This window comes from Halichoeres trimaculatus, unplaced genomic scaffold (genome assembly GCF_033239565.1).
Source record: "Halichoeres trimaculatus isolate MK-OKI-2021-1 unplaced genomic scaffold, fHalTri1.1 fHalTri1_scaffold_20, whole genome shotgun sequence".
Classification (NCBI taxonomy): Eukaryota; Metazoa; Chordata; class Actinopteri; order Labriformes; family Labridae; genus Halichoeres; species Halichoeres trimaculatus.
The window spans coordinates 2,212,872-2,229,999 of NW_027437198.1; the positions used below are offsets into that span (position 1 = coordinate 2,212,872).

Below are 17,128 nucleotides of genomic sequence, written 5' to 3' on the forward strand. Positions count from 1 at the left end.
ACAATATTATCATATAAATTATCTTCACGGTAAATCCTGTAATCAATACCGCTTCCTTAAAATAAAAATCCGTTCTAAAAGTTTGATCCAGCGTTGTCTGAATGTTGTCTGCGGAGACTTTATCGTGAACATGGGAGTGCATTAAAAACTTGTAACAGCCTCTCTATTTACACATTTTTTTAGGTAAACCGTTCGAGGAAACATTTTTTAAACGTAGAAATCAGCTGACAGCTCCTGCTACTCTTTCATAGTGAAGTATTTTATAGATTGGCAGAATAACAGTGAACAGTTAAAAGCATTCTTGGTGTCATATCTAATTCAAGGATATAAATATTAATCTAGTCACGCAAAGCCTCTTTTTCTTAGCCTCCAGGCGGCTGCATTGGGTTTGGAATGTCGCCTTCAACATTGTCATACCCAAACATTTATATTTCCACAGGTAAAATGCCGGTGTTGCTCATAAACGGGATAAGTTAACTGTAGGGAGCCTAAAAAGGGGTGACTCCAGTTGATTATAAACCCAACTATTGATAAAATATAACCATGGTGTTGTAGTGGGTGGCCATGAATGGTGTAAAGTGTAAACATCATGTCAGGCTTTCCAGAAATGTGTATTAGGTGTTACATCTGTAAGTTTGAAATTATGCAAGTGTTCACAAGCTGGTCTACACAGAGATGGTCTTTGTGGTGTGGTTGTCCTCACAGCTTGAAGGGTGAATTTGTGCCATAGCGGTATATTTGCATAGTCTTTAGCTGACGAAGCTGACTGAGCTGTGAGGGTAGCATCGGACCAGCATGGACCAGCTTGTGAACATTTGCACCTTTTCTCACTTACTGATCAAACACCTAAAATTTCTTGGAGAAAGCCTAACTTTATACTTACACTCTATATCATTTACAACACCAAGAACAACACTACATTTATATATAAATATATAGTTATGTTAACAATTTATTTGGGTCACTTACTCCCTTTCAGCGCAGCGCAGCGCAGCGCCCATAGCAGCTAGATACCCGAGATTACAAGATCACAGGAGAACCACATGTTTCAGCAGGAATCCCACCCATGACAACATACTTTCATGGTGATTAGTTATTATGTTAAGCTCATCTTGCCCTCTCTTAACTTTTAGTCCATGCCTTCTCCTTTGTATTGGTGTCCTTATAGAAAGAATGTGTTGTTAGAATTATGAACGTTTGCCTGCTAGATTAACTTTTCCTCCTCCAAAACGTAAGATTTCCTCTGGATCTGACCTACTTACTTTGCTTACATTTCAAGCTTATGTAGTGGTAGTAAATGATTGGAAAACTGGCATCCATACTGTGTGTGCAATAAAAATGCTGTTGTTCAGAAGTAGCAACCACTAATAATGAGTTGTTTGTTTTTTTCCCATATCGTCATGAATATCATTATCACAAATTTCCTTAAAATATTGTGATATCATTTTTGAGGCTATATGGCCCACCCCTAGGCAGCATGATACAATGTAGTGGACAGGAAAAGAACTTTGTATTGTCCATGTTGCATGTATAACAGTAACTTTGTGCCAACCTTTTTATATGCTTGCATCTGATGTCGGTAAGTTTTTACTCTGGCCTCTTCATAACAAGGTCTCACTCAGATTCACTCCATCCTGTCCTCCCACAACGTCTCTCCCCAGGGGCTCTGTTTGTCAGGGGCTCATATTGCACTACCATTTGTCTGTGCCAGAAGCTGGTAAAATCGTCCTGAGCCAACCTGTCTGGACAGTAAGACAAAGAGCTAACATTGCTGTTGACAGACAACAAGGCACATGTTGTTATCATGATGTGATTATTGTCAAGTATGGTGTGTCTGTTAGTGACAGAAAACTATGGAGGACCAAAGCCGCCAAAATATAAAAAAATAAAAAAATAAAGTGAAAATAAAAACAAAAATAAAAAATATATATACATAAGTAAATAAATAGAGTTAAAATAAATACAAAAATAAATGTGGAAATAGAATTAAATATCAATAAATAAGTAAATAAAAGCCCTCTACTCTCACAGTTATCTATCTTATGTCTTATCTTGTGTAGCAGACACTACCAGCATGAAATACAGCAGAAAATAATATTTGTATGAGAGGGTGGTCCTAAAGCCGCATTTCCACCAAGCAGACCAGTTCGGTTCGTCTGGGTAAGGCATGCATTTTGTGGTGTTTCCACTGACTTATCCCGGGAAAGATCCCCAAATAACCGAGGCGAGCCTTCCCACTTTTTGGGACCCTTTTCGTATGCAACTATTGATATTTGCAGTTTTTCTCAGTTGCTTTGGTTCATTTCTCAGATCAGAATTGAAATTCTCAAAACTACTTCTACAATCTTCACATCATTGTGTCACTTGTGCAGCAAATCAGTTTCTCATTTTTTGAACAAGTTGCAAATGTTTTTGGACATGCATGCAAATGATTATGTACAACTCTCTTTTGTTTACTACATTATTAGGTGCTTTAGTCATATTTGTAGCCCACCTTTACCCACTATATTAGGAAAGGGCCTCTAGGTTCTCAAATATTATATTGAGAACCAATGAAGAGATACTGCTTCATCTATGTTACTGTGTAAAAAATCCAAAGTGTCCCTTTAATATTCAAAACCCACTCTTATTACAATCTAACATGCAGAAAAACCAAATCACTGTCACACACTCTTAAGATCAGATGAAATGATCAAACTTTACAGTTAAACGCAAACTTCCAGTTTACTGGACATTTTTAAAATAAACATTATAACATGTAAACCATAAATCATCATTTCTCCTGAAATCTGTCTTTTCTCAGTTTCTTAACTTAAAATAATGTGTTTCTTAACTTAAAATAATGTGTTTCTTAACTTAAAATAATAACCCATGTAATGGGCCCACACACACACACTCACACCAGCAGGGTTACTAAGTTTAGAAAACCATATAGTTGCAGGCCTGCGGTGAGGCCCAAAACTTAATGGCCGCTTCACTCTAGGAGCAAACCAAAATTAAATAATTCTGAGCTTGTAGTTCAGTCAGTACTCACAGCCTCCAGTCCAAGTTCACGTGAAGAGAAACCAAATCGTGTCCTAAGATGGCGGCTCGATCCTCCCACTTTAGCGAATGCGGGAATAGACTTTAGCAAGCGATGTCTAGGAAAGAAAAGTTAGAATCCACACTTTGCACTCTTCCAGCAGTCTATTGGCACTTTGACAACGACCAATCTTCATATCCAGTCCGGAATGATGAGAGAGAAGTCTTCACAGAAAGCTGAGTGAGCAAAACTAGTCTGTTGGCGGCGCTACATCCTCCAGACATGCTACGGTGCTAAACTGCTTTCAAAGTTCTCTAAACAACCTACTGCAGGGCAAACGTCGGGCAGAAATTATCCATTGGTAATCCAAACGCATTAGACGAGTGTTCATTGACGACCGTTGAGCTAAAAGTCCGGAAAAGTCTTCAAATTACTCAAAAATAGCAGCCACATGGCAGATTCAGCTTGCGTCTCTCCAGGTCAAGCTAGCGCATCCAACTTCCGGTTTCTTAGTAAAGCCAATACAAAACTGAACGGCAAGGGTTGTGTACACAGCACTTCCTTTTAGCTCTTTCACAATAAAAACAAAGTAAAATACATGAAAACATTTTGTATTACACTCGTTTTTAACTGATACTCAGGTACTTTGAACAGCTTTTAAACCTTTTTAACACATACATGAAATACAATATTAACCGTATTTATACAACTTTTAACTTATTGATTCCTTTTAATCTTTTGAATTGTAACATCTCTTATGACATTGTGACTATTTTATTTATTTATTGACATATTTGTCTGGGTAACATGTTGATCAAAATTAATTATCATGGGTCTCTGTTGAATTGTCTTACTCCCCATGACATGTAGTCATTAGTTCATCACATAAGAGTTTACATGCAAAATGGTTGAACAACTTATCATAATGTGTCAAACATCTTTCCACACAATTCCATTGAACTTTTTTCTGAATCTGTTTTTTTCTAAGTCAGGATTGGTAAATTGCTCCCTGGTCAATCTTGACTTTCTCTAATGAATGGAATGTGTAAAGCATCAGATTAACCAATGGTCAACCAGTTTACCAAAATAGTTTAAAGGTGCATAAACCATCAACTGGCAGATATGTATGTGTACTTTCCTCTGTACAGACAGTGGCAACAAATTTCTTGTAAAGGACAATAAAGGTCTATCACACCTGTGGACCATGCTCTCAACCATAAGCTTGCAACGGCTAAGATTGGTTAAGGGATGCAGCCAAAAGCTGGGAGAACAACTGTGTCCTCAATCATTCAGACTTTTTGTGGAAAGAGAAGATCTTTGTTGTGATGTGGATGAGAATTTCTGGCCCTACATACAGAAACATAAGGAGGTGTAGGAAGACTGCACTGCTCTGTAATTCCCACAGCACTGCATGAACAGTTTTCCCTAAAGAGACTGTCCTTATATGTTCATCACAATGATGGGGAAGGTCAACAGAGTGCAGCACAAACAGTGAAAATAAAAATATGAATATTTATCTGTCTCTTGTCATCAATCTCCCACACACACTTAGATGTAACTTACAATTTCCATTGACTGTCAACAAAGCTTGAGGCATAGTTTAACATCAGAACTTCCTTCCAGAGTACTCTGTTATACTGACAACATGACTAAGTACTTTAATTGCTTTATCAATACACAGACACAAGGAATCATCAGTCTGATGCACTGGCATGTTCATTGACGCAGAAATTTACTTTTGAGGGATGAAATAAGGATTTTTGGAACGAGACTGGCTTTTGCAGGTAATCAATGGTGTTTTGCTATTTGTACAAACTGTTCTGAAAAATGCATACTTTTTTGCAATTGGCAATGAAGATTTGAGAAATGTACCAAAGCAAATGAAAAAAACTGTAATTCTATTTCCGAATTTAATTGAGTAGTGTATGTGTATATATATATATATATATATATATATATATATATATATATATATATATATATATATATATAAATTGCTCTAAGACTGCAAGGGAAGCTCAGCTTCCCCTAAAATGGCCCCCAAAAAAGTGGTGCTATGTACTGCTGTGTGCACATTTCATTGATAAAATATACGCTAGAATTCCTTCATCTTTTGTTCAGAATTAGCTACCTATCACAGGTAACTGGCTCAACCTCCTCCTAGTTCATCCCCGCAGCGTCTCGGTGCTTAAACACAGTCGGACGCTGGGCGTCTTCTGACTTCAGCGGGGAAGCATAGAGTGGGTTGTTCCACTGTAAAAACTGGACGGTCATTGGATAAACGCTGGGCTTTGTCTCGCCCTCGGACGCTAAGTGTCTCTGGGGGTCTATGAGACAGTGGGCTGGCCTGGACGCTGGGCTTCTGCATGATGATTGGATGATCTGTCAGAGGCCGAATCCCTTTTTGATTGACCGTGAAATGAGCCAGTCAGCAATCTTGAAGTATAACCCTCCACCGGAGCGTCTTCTCAGTTTTATATTCAGTTGTTCCGGACTGATCCGGTGGCTTTATCGATCCCAAGCGAGTTTACCTTTCTCAAAAACGACGGGCGTTGTGTTTAAAGATTCTCTCTCTTTTCACCAATACAGCTACAGCTGCGGAGCTTCTCCCCCTGTCACTCACACTTACAGCCTGCAGGTGTAGAGAGGAGCTTCTGTTTAAAGCTGCTCAAGTCTAACACCCACAACACGATGGGCCAAGGCCCTTTTAGCAGTCTAGCTCTGCTGGGCATTGAGGGAACACTGGTAAAATCCCTGGAAAAAACACCTGGTTGATACGACAGGGTCACAGATCATTTTCTTGGGTAGGAATGGAGGGTAGAATTTACGTTGAAATAAATAAACAAATTTATGATGTGGGCTGGAAAAAATGAGCTTCCCCTCCTTGACTGACCAGCAGTCAATTTTACTGTCGAATTTTATTGTAGAATAACGGAGATTTTCAAAGTAAAAATCTTAGATCGTAAAATAAAGGAGTAATAGCTGTAATGTTTTGGTGGCTTTTAATTTTTTTGTTATCCATAGTTCTGACTATTCTTGGTCTGTAGGCTATGTTCTCACTACCACTCTGACTACTCACAGACAAAATGTTTTCAAAGTTTAAAGTCGTACACAATAAAATGAAGGAGAAAAATCTCTGATGTTTTGGTGGCTGTCAGTTTTCATGTTATCCATAAGTTCTAACAACTCTTGGTCTGTATGTTTTCAGCACCACTCTGACTTCTCACAGAAAAAAGGAAGCAATTTTCTGTAGAATAAAAGAGTTTTTTAAAGTAAAAATCTTAGATCCTAAAATAAAAAAGTAACAGCTCTGATGTTTTGGTGGCTTTTAATTTTTTTTGTTATCAATAAGTTTCTACAATTCTTGGTCTGTTTGTTTTCACTACCGCTCTGACTTCTCACACACAAGATATAAATCAATCAGTGTGGAAAAACAGAGATTTTTAATGTTAAAGTCTGGGATCCTCAAATAAAAAACTAATATCTCTGATGTTTTGGTGGCTTTTAATTTTTGTTTGTTATCAATAAGTTCTGAAAATTCTTGGTCTGTATCTTTTCACTACCATTCTGACTACTCACAGACAAAATGTCAAGCATTTTTTCTGAAAAATGGCAATTTTACTTTTTAATCAAGGACTAACATTTTGAAATCAAGAAGTATTATCACTGATGTTTTGGTGGCTTTCAATTTTTTTTTGGATACAAGTTCTGACAATTATTGGTCTGTCCCTCTCAGTACCACTCTGACTTCTCACACTAAAAAGCAAGCAACTTTCTGTTGAATAAAGAAGTTGATTGAAGTTAAATCTTAGATCCCAAAATAGCTGTGATGTTTTGGTGGCTTTAATTTTTTTTTTTTTTTTTTTTTGTTATGGGTAACTTCTTATAATTCTTAGTCTGTATCTTTTCACTACCACTCAGACTACTCACAGACAAAATGTCAAGCAATTTTACTGAAAAAAATATTGATCTGTATGTTTTCAGTACCACCCTGACTTCTAACACACAAGAAATCAAGCAATTAGTGTGGAAAACAGAGATTTTTAATGTTAAAGTCTGGGATCCTCATATAAAAAATTGATATCTCTGATGATGTAGTGGCTTTCAATTTTTGTGTTATCCATAAGTTCCCACAAATTTTGTTCTATATGTTTTTAGTACCAGTCTAACTACTTAAAGAAAACAATTCAAAAAATTTATTTTAGAAAACAGAGATTTTCAAAGTTGGGGTAAGGTTAGGGTAAGGTTAGGGTTAGGGTTAGGGTTTAGGGTTTAGGGTAAGGGTTAGGGTCAAGCAATGAGTGTGGAAAACAGAGATTTTTACCGTTAAAGTCTAGGATCCTCAAATAAAAAAATTGTAACTGATGTTGTGGTGGCTTTCAATTTTTATTTTTATCCATAAGTTCCCACAAATTTTGTTCTGTATGTTTTCTGTACCACTTTGACTTCTCACACACAAGAAATAAAGCAATTAGTGTGGAAAACAGAGATTTTTAATGTTAAAGTCTTGGATCCTCAAATAAAAAAATAATATCTCTGATGTTGTGGTGGCTTTCAATATTTTTTTTATCCATAAGTTCCCAAAAATTTTGTTCTGTACGTTTTCGGTACGAGTCTGACTTCTTACAGAAAAAATTCAAGAAATTTTATTTTAGAAAACAGAGATTTTCAAAGTTTAAAGTCTTACATTTTAAAATGGAGTGATATCTCTGATGTTTTGTGGCTTTTAAGTTTTTTTTTTTTTTTTTTGTAACACATAAGTTCTCACAATTCTTGGTCTGTATGTTTTCACTGCCACTATGACTTCTCACCATAGAATAGAACTTATTGTCATTGGAACGAGTACAACGAAATTGAAGTCACAGCAGCAATCAAGAAAACAAAAGTGAGAAAATGCAAAAAGGTCCATAAGAAAAAAGCTGATGATAGCTTGTACATCATTCTCCAGTTAAGCCAGCCTCCATCTCCACAGGGTCCAGGACTGAGCTTCTTCAGTCATGCTCCATCTCTGTCTCTTGGATCCTGTTGTTGTGTCTTTTTGGTGTATATGGCTCTGCAAAGCGTTTTGGTTCATTACCATGACGCTCTGATGCAGGAAAAGTAAAGACTGTGGAATCACTATGCTTTTGTGACACTATCACTGAAATGAGCAAGTCAGAGTCTAAGTCCATGTAATTCCGTGTCCTGAACCTTTTCTGAGCTGCTTTGGCACTCAGCGTCATTTTTTTGTGCTGTATATGATCATTGCACCTTTCTGCATTTCCAGTCCTATTTAGCTCCTTCCTGCAAACGTGATATTTAGACCCCAAAACCTTAGAAACTTTCAAATTCAAGGGAGAACAATCACGAATGAGTGGCTAAAGAGCTGAAGAAATGAATTTGAATAATATGCCATTAAAAGGTTTTTTCTCGCAAAAGCAGAGCGAGTTTGTGCTTTATCACGACTCTATGATTGCAATTTTTTTTTTTTTTTTTTTTTTTTTTCTCGTTGCTAGGCGCTACCCAAGTAGCTGCCTGTTGCAGCAGCTCTCTCTCGTCTTTGTCCGTTTCTTGTAATTTTTTTTCATCTCTTTTTCGTCATCTTTGTATTTGGAGTGGATCATCACTTTGTATGGTTCATTGTCGGTCACGGACACCAAACTTTTTGTGGCTTCGGCGATATTTTTGACTACTTTTCTCCTGTGTTTGTCTGGAGATCCCACATGTAACCATGGCTGCATTGTTTACATGCGAACTCAGCTGTTAGCAGCCTGTAGCATGCCAATGCTAACTAGTGTAGGGCTTGATGATTTCCCTCGAGCTGAGGAGGAGGAGGTGAGGACGACGTGCCGGTTCTCGGGTGTGAGCTGGGAGATGACAACGTGGACCTGTCCTTCCATCCATCATTGTTGGGAACGTGGGATCTAGCTCCGGGGGATGGACGAGCTAGCCGTGCTAACCCAGCGGCATCGTGCTGTTCACGGATGTGGCTGATGGAGCTGACATCGGACGCCGGCGACACATCGGAGGAGCTTCGCCTGCTGTGAGCAGACAGGATCCAGGAGACAGAGACTGAACAGACTGCTGGGGAGGCTCAGTCCTGGACCCTGTGGAGGTGGAGACTGGCTGGGCTGGAGAGTGGTGGACGAGTGGTGGACGGAATGTCGTCATCTAATTTCTTATGGGCCTTTTTGCACTTTCTATACTCTTTCTTACTTTTGTTTTCTTAAATGCTGCTGTGACTCCTGAATTTCCCCTCGGGGATGAATAAAGTATTTTCTATTCTATTCTATTCTATGATTGCAGGTTCATGGGAACTGTGCAATCAACAATTCTTTTGTGACACACTCACTGGAATGAGTTGTTCAGAGCACATACATGTGTACTGAGCCTTTTTCGGTGTTGTTTTGTCATGCAGCATGTTGTCGTTGTGTCTTTTTTGAGTTTCTCGCTCTGCAAAGCGTTTTGGTTCATAACCATGACCTTCTGATGCAGGTACAAAAAAGACTGTGGAATCACTATGCTATTGCGACACTATCACTGAAATGAGCAAGTCAGAGTCAAAATCCATGCAATTCCGTGTCCTGAGCTTTTTCTGAGCTGTTTTGGCACTCAGCGTCATTTTTTGTGCTTTATATGATCATTGCACCTTTCTGCATTTCCAGTCCAATTCTGATTTTTTCCTGCAAACGTGATATTTAGACCCCAAAACCTTAGAAACTTTCAAATTCAAGGGAGAACAATCACGAATGAGTGGCTAAAGAGCTGAAAGTATGATGTTGAATATTAAAACATTAAAAGGTGTTTCTTTCAAAGGCAAAGCGAGTTTGTGCTTTATCACGACTCTATGATTTAGGTTCATGGGAACTGTGCAATCAACAATTCTTTTGTGACACACTCACTGGAATGAGTAGTTTAGAATGAATTTCATGTGTACGGAGCCTTTTTCGTTGTGTTTTGTCATGCAGCATGTTGTCGTTGTGTCTTTTTTGAGTTTCTCGCTCTGCAAAGCGTTTTGGTTCATAACCATGACCTTCTGATGCAGGTACAAAAAAGACTGTGGAATCACTATGCTATTGTGACTCTATTACTGAAATGAGCAAGTCAGAGTCAAAATCCATGCAATTCCGTGTCCTGAACTTTTTCTGAGCTGTTTTGGCACTCAGCGTCATATTTTGTGCTTTATATGATCATTGCACCTTTCTGCATTTCCAGTCCTATTAAGCTCATTCCTGCAAACGTGATATTTAGACCCCAAAACCTTAGAAACTTTCAAATTCAAGGGAGAACAATCACGAATGAGTGGCTTAAGCGCTGATAGTATGATGTTGAATATTTAATAGGTGTTTCTTTCAAAGGCAAAGCGAGTTTGTGCTTTATCACGACTCGATGATGCAGGTACATGGGAACTGTGCAATCAACAATTCTTTTGTGACACACTCACTGGAATGAGTAGTTTAGAATGAATTTCATGTGTACGGGGCCTTTTTCGTTGTGTTTTGTCATGCAGCATGTTGTCGTTGTGTCTTTTTTGTCTCTTTTGAGTTTCTCGCTCTGCAAAGCGTTTTGGTTCATAACAATAACCTTCTGATGCAGGTACAAAAAATACGGTAGAATCACTATGCTATTGTGACACTATTACTGAGATGAGCAAGTCAGAGTCAAAATCTAGGCAATTCCGTGTCCTGAACTTTTTCTGAGCTGTTTTGGCACTCAGCGTCATATTTTGTGCTTTATATGATCATTGCACCTTTCTGCATTTCCAGTCCTATTTAGCTCATTACTGCAAACGTGATATTTAGACCCCAAAACCTTAGAAACTTTCAAATTCAAGGGAGAACAATCACGAATGAGTGGCTAAAGAGCTGAAAGTATGATGTTGAATATTAAAACATTAAAAGGTGTTTCTTTCAAAGGCAAAGCGAGTTTGTGCTTTATCACAACTCTATGTTTTAGGTTCATGGGAACTGTGCAATCAACAATTCTTTTGTGACACACTCACTGGAATGAGTAGTTTAGAATGAATTTCATGTGTACTGAGCCTTTTTCGTTGATTTTTGTCATGCAGCATGTTGTTGTGTCTTTTTTGAGTTTCTCGCTCTGCAAAGCGTTTTGGTTCATAACCATGACCTTCTTGATGCAGGTACAAAAAAGACTGTGGAATCACTATGCTATTGTGACACTATCACTGAAATGAGCAAGTCAGAGTCAAAATCCATGCAATTCCGTGTCCTGAACTTTTTCTGAGCTGTTCTGGCACTCAGCGTCATTTTTTGTGCTTTATATGATTATTGCACCTTTCTGCATTTCCAGTCCTGTTCATTCTGATTTTTTCCTGCAAAACCTATAAAACTTCGACCCAAACGTTTGAAACTTTCAATTTAAGGGGAAAATAATCACGATTCAATGGCTAAAGAGCTGAAAGTATGATGTTGATAATTATAACATTAAAAGTTGTTTCTTTCAAAGGCAAAGCGAGTTTGTGCTTTATCACGACTCGATGATGCAGGTACATGGGAACTGTGCAATCAACAATTCTTTTGTGACACACTCACTGGAATGAGTAGTTTAGAATGAATTTCATGTGTACGGGGCCTTTTTCGTTGTGTTTTGTCATGCAGCATGTTGTCGTTGTGTCTTTTTTGAGTTTCTCGCTCTGCAAAGCGTTTTGGTTCATAACCATGACCTTCTGATGCAGGTACAAAAAAGACTGTGGAATCACTATGCTATTGTGAATCTATTACTGAAATGAGCAAGTCAGAGTCAAAATCCATGCAATTCCGTGTCCTGAACTTTTTCTGAGCTGTTTTGGCACTCAGCGTCATTTTTTGTGCTTTATATGATCATTGCACCTTTCTGCATTTCCAGTCCTATTCATTCTGATTTTTTCCTGCAAAAGCTAAAAAACTTCGACCCAAACGTTTGAAACTTTCAATTTAATGGGAAAATAATCACGATTGAGTGGCTAAAGAGCTGAAAGTATGATGATGATAATTATAACATTAAAAGGTGTTTCTTTCAAAGGCAAAGCGAGTTTGTGCTTTATCACGACTCGATGATGCAGGTTCATGGGAACTGTGCAATCAACAATTCTTTTGTGACACACTCACTGGAATGAGTAGTTTAGAATGAATTTCATGTGTACGGAGCCTTTTTCGTTGTGTTTTGTCATGCAGCATGTTGTCGTTGTGTCTTTTTTGTCTTTTTTGAGTTTCTCGCTCTGCAAAGCGTTTTGGTTCATAACCATGACCTTCTGATGCAGGTACAAAAAAGACTGTGGAATCACTATGCTATTGTGACTCTATTACTGAAATGAGCAAGTCAGAGTCAAAATCCATGCAATTCCGTGTCCTGAACTTTTTCTGAGCTGTTTTTGCACTCAGCGTCATTTTTTGTGCTTTATATGATCATTGCACCTTTCTGCATTTCCAGTCCTATTTAGCTCATTCCTGCAAACGTGATATTTAGACCCCAAAACCTTAGAAAATTTCAAATTCAAGGGAGAACAATCACGAATGAGTGGCTAAAGCGCTGATAGTATGATGTTGAATATTTAAAAGGTGTTTCTTTCAAAATCAAGCGAGTTTGTGCTTTAATACGACTCTATGATTTAGGTTCATGGGAACTGTGCAATCAACAATTCTTTTGTGACACACTCACTGGAATGAGTAGTTTAGAATGAATTTCATGTGTACGGAGCCTTTTTCGTTGTGTTTTGTCATGCAGCATGTTGTCGTTGTGTTCTTGAATTTCTCGCTCTGCAAAGCGTTTTGGTTCATAACCATGACCTTCTGATGCAGGTACAAAAAAGACTGTGGAATCACTATGCTATTGTGACACTATTACTGAAATGAGCAAGTCAGAGTCAAAATCCATGCAATTCCGTGTCCTGAACTTTTTCTGAGCTGTTCTGGCACTCAGCGTCATTTTTTGTGCTTTATATGATCATTGCACCTTTCTGCATTTCCAGTCCAATTCTGATTTTTTCCTGCAAACGTGATATTTAGACCCCAAAACCTTAGAAACTTTCAAATTCAAGGGAGAACAATCACGAATGAGTGGCTTAAGCGCTGATAGTATGATGTTGAATATTTAAAAGGTGTTTCTTTCAAAATCAAGCAAGTTTGTGCTTTATCACGACTCTATGATGCAGGTACATGGGAACTGTGCAATCAACAATTCTTTTGTGACACACTCACTGGAATGATTAGTTTAGAATGAATTTCATGTGTACGGAGCCTTTTTCGTTGTGTTTTGTCATGCAGCATGTTGTCGTTGTGTCTTTTTTGAGTTTCTCGCTCTGCAAAGCGTTTTGGTTCATAACAATAACCTTCTGATGCAGGTACAAAAAAGACTGTGGAATCACTGTGCTTTTGCGACACTTTTACTGAAATGAGCAAGTCAGAGTCAAAATCTAGGCAATTCCGTGTCCTGAACTTTTTCTGAGCTGTTTTGGCACTCAGCGTCATTTTTTGTGCTTTATATGATCATTGCACCTTTCTGCATTTCCAGTCCAATTCTGTTTTTTTCCTGCAAAAGCTATAAAACTTCGACCCAAAAGTCTGAAACTTTCAAATTCAAGGTGAAAAAAATGACGAATGAGTGGCTAAAGAGCTGAAAGTATGTTGTTGATAATTATAACATTAAAAGGTGTTTCTTTCAAAGGCAAAGCGAGTTTGTGCTTTATCACGACTCTATGATTTAGGTTCATGGGAACTGTGCAATCAACAATTCTTTTGTGACACACTCACTGGAATGAGTAGTTTAGAATGAATTTCATGTGTACGGGGCCTTTTTCGTTGTGTTTTGTCATGCAGCATGTTGTCGTTGTGTCTTTTTTGGTCTTTTTTGAGTTTCTCGCTCTGCAAAGCGTTTTGGTTCATAACCATGACCTTCTGATGCAGGTACAAAAAAGACTGTGGAATCACTATGCTATTGTGACTCTATTACTGAAATGAGCAAGTCAGAGTCAAAATCCATGCAATTCCGTGTCCTGAACTTTTTCTGAGCTGTTTTGGCACTCAGCGTCATATTTTGTGCTTTATATGATCATTGCACCTTTCTGCATTTCCAGTCCTATTAAGCTCATTCCTGCAAACGTGATATTTAGACCCCAAAACCTTAGAAACTTTCAAATTCAAGGGAGAACAATCACGAATGAGTGGCTTAAGCGCTGATAGTATGATGTTGAATATTTAATAGGTGTTTCTTTCAAAGGCAAAGCGAGTTTGTGCTTTATCACGACTCGATGATGCAGGTACATGGGAACTGTGCAATCAACAATTCTTTTGTGACACACTCACTGGAATGAGTAGTTTAGAATGAATTTCATGTGTACGGGGCCTTTTTCGTTGTGTTTTGTCATGCAGCATGTTGTCGTTGTGTCTTTTTTGTCTCTTTTGAGTTTCTCGCTCTGCAAAGCGTTTTGGTTCATAACCATGACCTTCTGATGCAGGTACAAAAAATACGGTAGAATCACTATGCTATTGTGACACTATTACTGAGATGAGCAAGTCAGAGTCAAAATCTAGGCAATTCCGTGTCCTGAACTTTTTCTGAGCTGTTTTGGCACTCAGCGTCATATTTTGTGCTTTATATGATCATTGCACCTTTCTGCATTTCCAGTCCTATTTAGCTCATTACTGCAAACGTGATATTTAGACCCCAAAACCTTAGAAACTTTCAAATTCAAGGGAGAACAATCACGAATGAGTGGCTAAAGAGCTGAAAGTATGATGTTGAATATTAAAACATTAAAAGGTGTTTCTTTCAAAGGCAAAGCGAGTTTGTGCTTTATCACAACTCTATGTTTTAGGTTCATGGGAACTGTGCAATCAACAATTCTTTTGTGACACACTCACTGGAATGAGTAGTTTAGAATGAATTTCATGTGTACTGAGCCTTTTTCGTTGATTTTTGTCATGCAGCATGTTGTTGTGTCTTTTTTGAGTTTCTCGCTCTGCAAAGCGTTTTGGTTCATAACCATGACCTTCTTGATGCAGGTACAAAAAAGACTGTGGAATCACTATGCTATTGTGACACTATCACTGAAATGAGCAAGTCAGAGTCAAAATCCATGCAATTCCGTGTCCTGAACTTTTTCTGAGCTGTTCTGGCACTCAGCGTCATTTTTTGTGCTTTATATGATTATTGCACCTTTCTGCATTTCCAGTCCTGTTCATTCTGATTTTTTCCTGCAAAACCTATAAAACTTCGACCCAAACGTTTGAAACTTTCAATTTAAGGGGAAAATAATCACGATTCAATGGCTAAAGAGCTGAAAGTATGATGTTGATAATTATAACATTAAAAGTTGTTTCTTTCAAAGGCAAAGCGAGTTTGTGCTTTATCACGACTCGATGATGCAGGTACATGGGAACTGTGCAATCAACAATTCTTTTGTGACACACTCACTGGAATGAGTAGTTTAGAATGAATTTCATGTGTACGGGGCCTTTTTCGTTGTGTTTTGTCATGCAGCATGTTGTCGTTGTGTCTTTTTTGAGTTTCTCGCTCTGCAAAGCGTTTTGGTTCATAACCATGACCTTCTGATGCAGGTACAAAAAAGACTGTGGAATCACTATGCTATTGTGAATCTATTACTGAAATGAGCAAGTCAGAGTCAAAATCCATGCAATTCCGTGTCCTGAACTTTTTCTGAGCTGTTTTGGCACTCAGCGTCATTTTTTGTGCTTTATATGATCATTGCACCTTTCTGCATTTCCAGTCCTATTCATTCTGATTTTTTCCTGCAAAAGCTAAAAAACTTCGACCCAAACGTTTGAAACTTTCAATTTAATGGGAAAATAATCACGATTGAGTGGCTAAAGAGCTGAAAGTATGATGATGATAATTATAACATTAAAAGGTGTTTCTTTCAAAGGCAAAGCGAGTTTGTGCTTTATCACGACTCGATGATGCAGGTTCATGGGAACTGTGCAATCAACAATTCTTTTGTGACACACTCACTGGAATGAGTAGTTTAGAATGAATTTCATGTGTACGGAGCCTTTTTCGTTGTGTTTTGTCATGCAGCATGTTGTCGTTGTGTCTTTTTTGTCTTTTTTGAGTTTCTCGCTCTGCAAAGCGTTTTGGTTCATAACCATGACCTTCTGATGCAGGTACAAAAAAGACTGTGGAATCACTATGCTATTGTGACTCTATTACTGAAATGAGCAAGTCAGAGTCAAAATCCATGCAATTCCGTGTCCTGAACTTTTTCTGAGCTGTTTTTGCACTCAGCGTCATTTTTTGTGCTTTATATGATCATTGCACCTTTCTGCATTTCCAGTCCTATTTAGCTCATTCCTGCAAACGTGATATTTAGACCCCAAAACCTTAGAAAATTTCAAATTCAAGGGAGAACAATCACGAATGAGTGGCTAAAGCGCTGATAGTATGATGTTGAATATTTAAAAGGTGTTTCTTTCAAAATCAAGCGAGTTTGTGCTTTAATACGACTCTATGATTTAGGTTCATGGGAACTGTGCAATCAACAATTCTTTTGTGACACACTCACTGGAATGAGTAGTTTAGAATGAATTTCATGTGTACGGAGCCTTTTTCGTTGTGTTTTGTCATGCAGCATGTTGTCGTTGTGTTCTTGAATTTCTCGCTCTGCAAAGCGTTTTGGTTCATAACCATGACCTTCTGATGCAGGTACAAAAAAGACTGTGGAATCACTATGCTATTGTGACACTATTACTGAAATGAGCAAGTCAGAGTCAAAATCCATGCAATTCCGTGTCCTGAACTTTTTCTGAGCTGTTCTGGCACTCAGCGTCATTTTTTGTGCTTTATATGATCATTGCACCTTTCTGCATTTCCAGTCCAATTCTGATTTTTTCCTGCAAACGTGATATTTAGACCCCAAAACCTTAGAAACTTTCAAATTCAAGGGAGAACAATCACGAATGAGTGGCTTAAGCGCTGATAGTATGATGTTGAATATTTAAAAGGTGTTTCTTTCAAAATCAAGCAAGTTTGTGCTTTATCACGACTCTATGATGCAGGTACATGGGAACTGTGCAATCAACAATTCTTTTGTGACACACTCACTGGAATGATTAGTTTAGAATGAATTTCATGTGTACGGAGCCTTTTTCGTTGTGTTTTGTCATGCAGCAT

The 17,128-nt window shown here is 38.1% G+C and overlaps 1 long non-coding RNA gene across 1 annotated transcript in view; it reads right to left on the reverse strand.

The window, feature by feature from the left end:
- The window catches only part of LOC141809755 (uncharacterized), a 57,931-nt gene extending 54,445 nt beyond the window's left edge, over nt 1-3,486 (reverse strand). The window contains exon 1 of the long non-coding RNA XR_012600011.1: nt 3,035-3,486. This is a non-coding gene — a long non-coding RNA (uncharacterized LOC141809755). The remainder of the gene's footprint in view (nt 1-3,034) is intronic.
- Nucleotides 3,487-17,128: the final 13,642 nt, after the last annotated feature.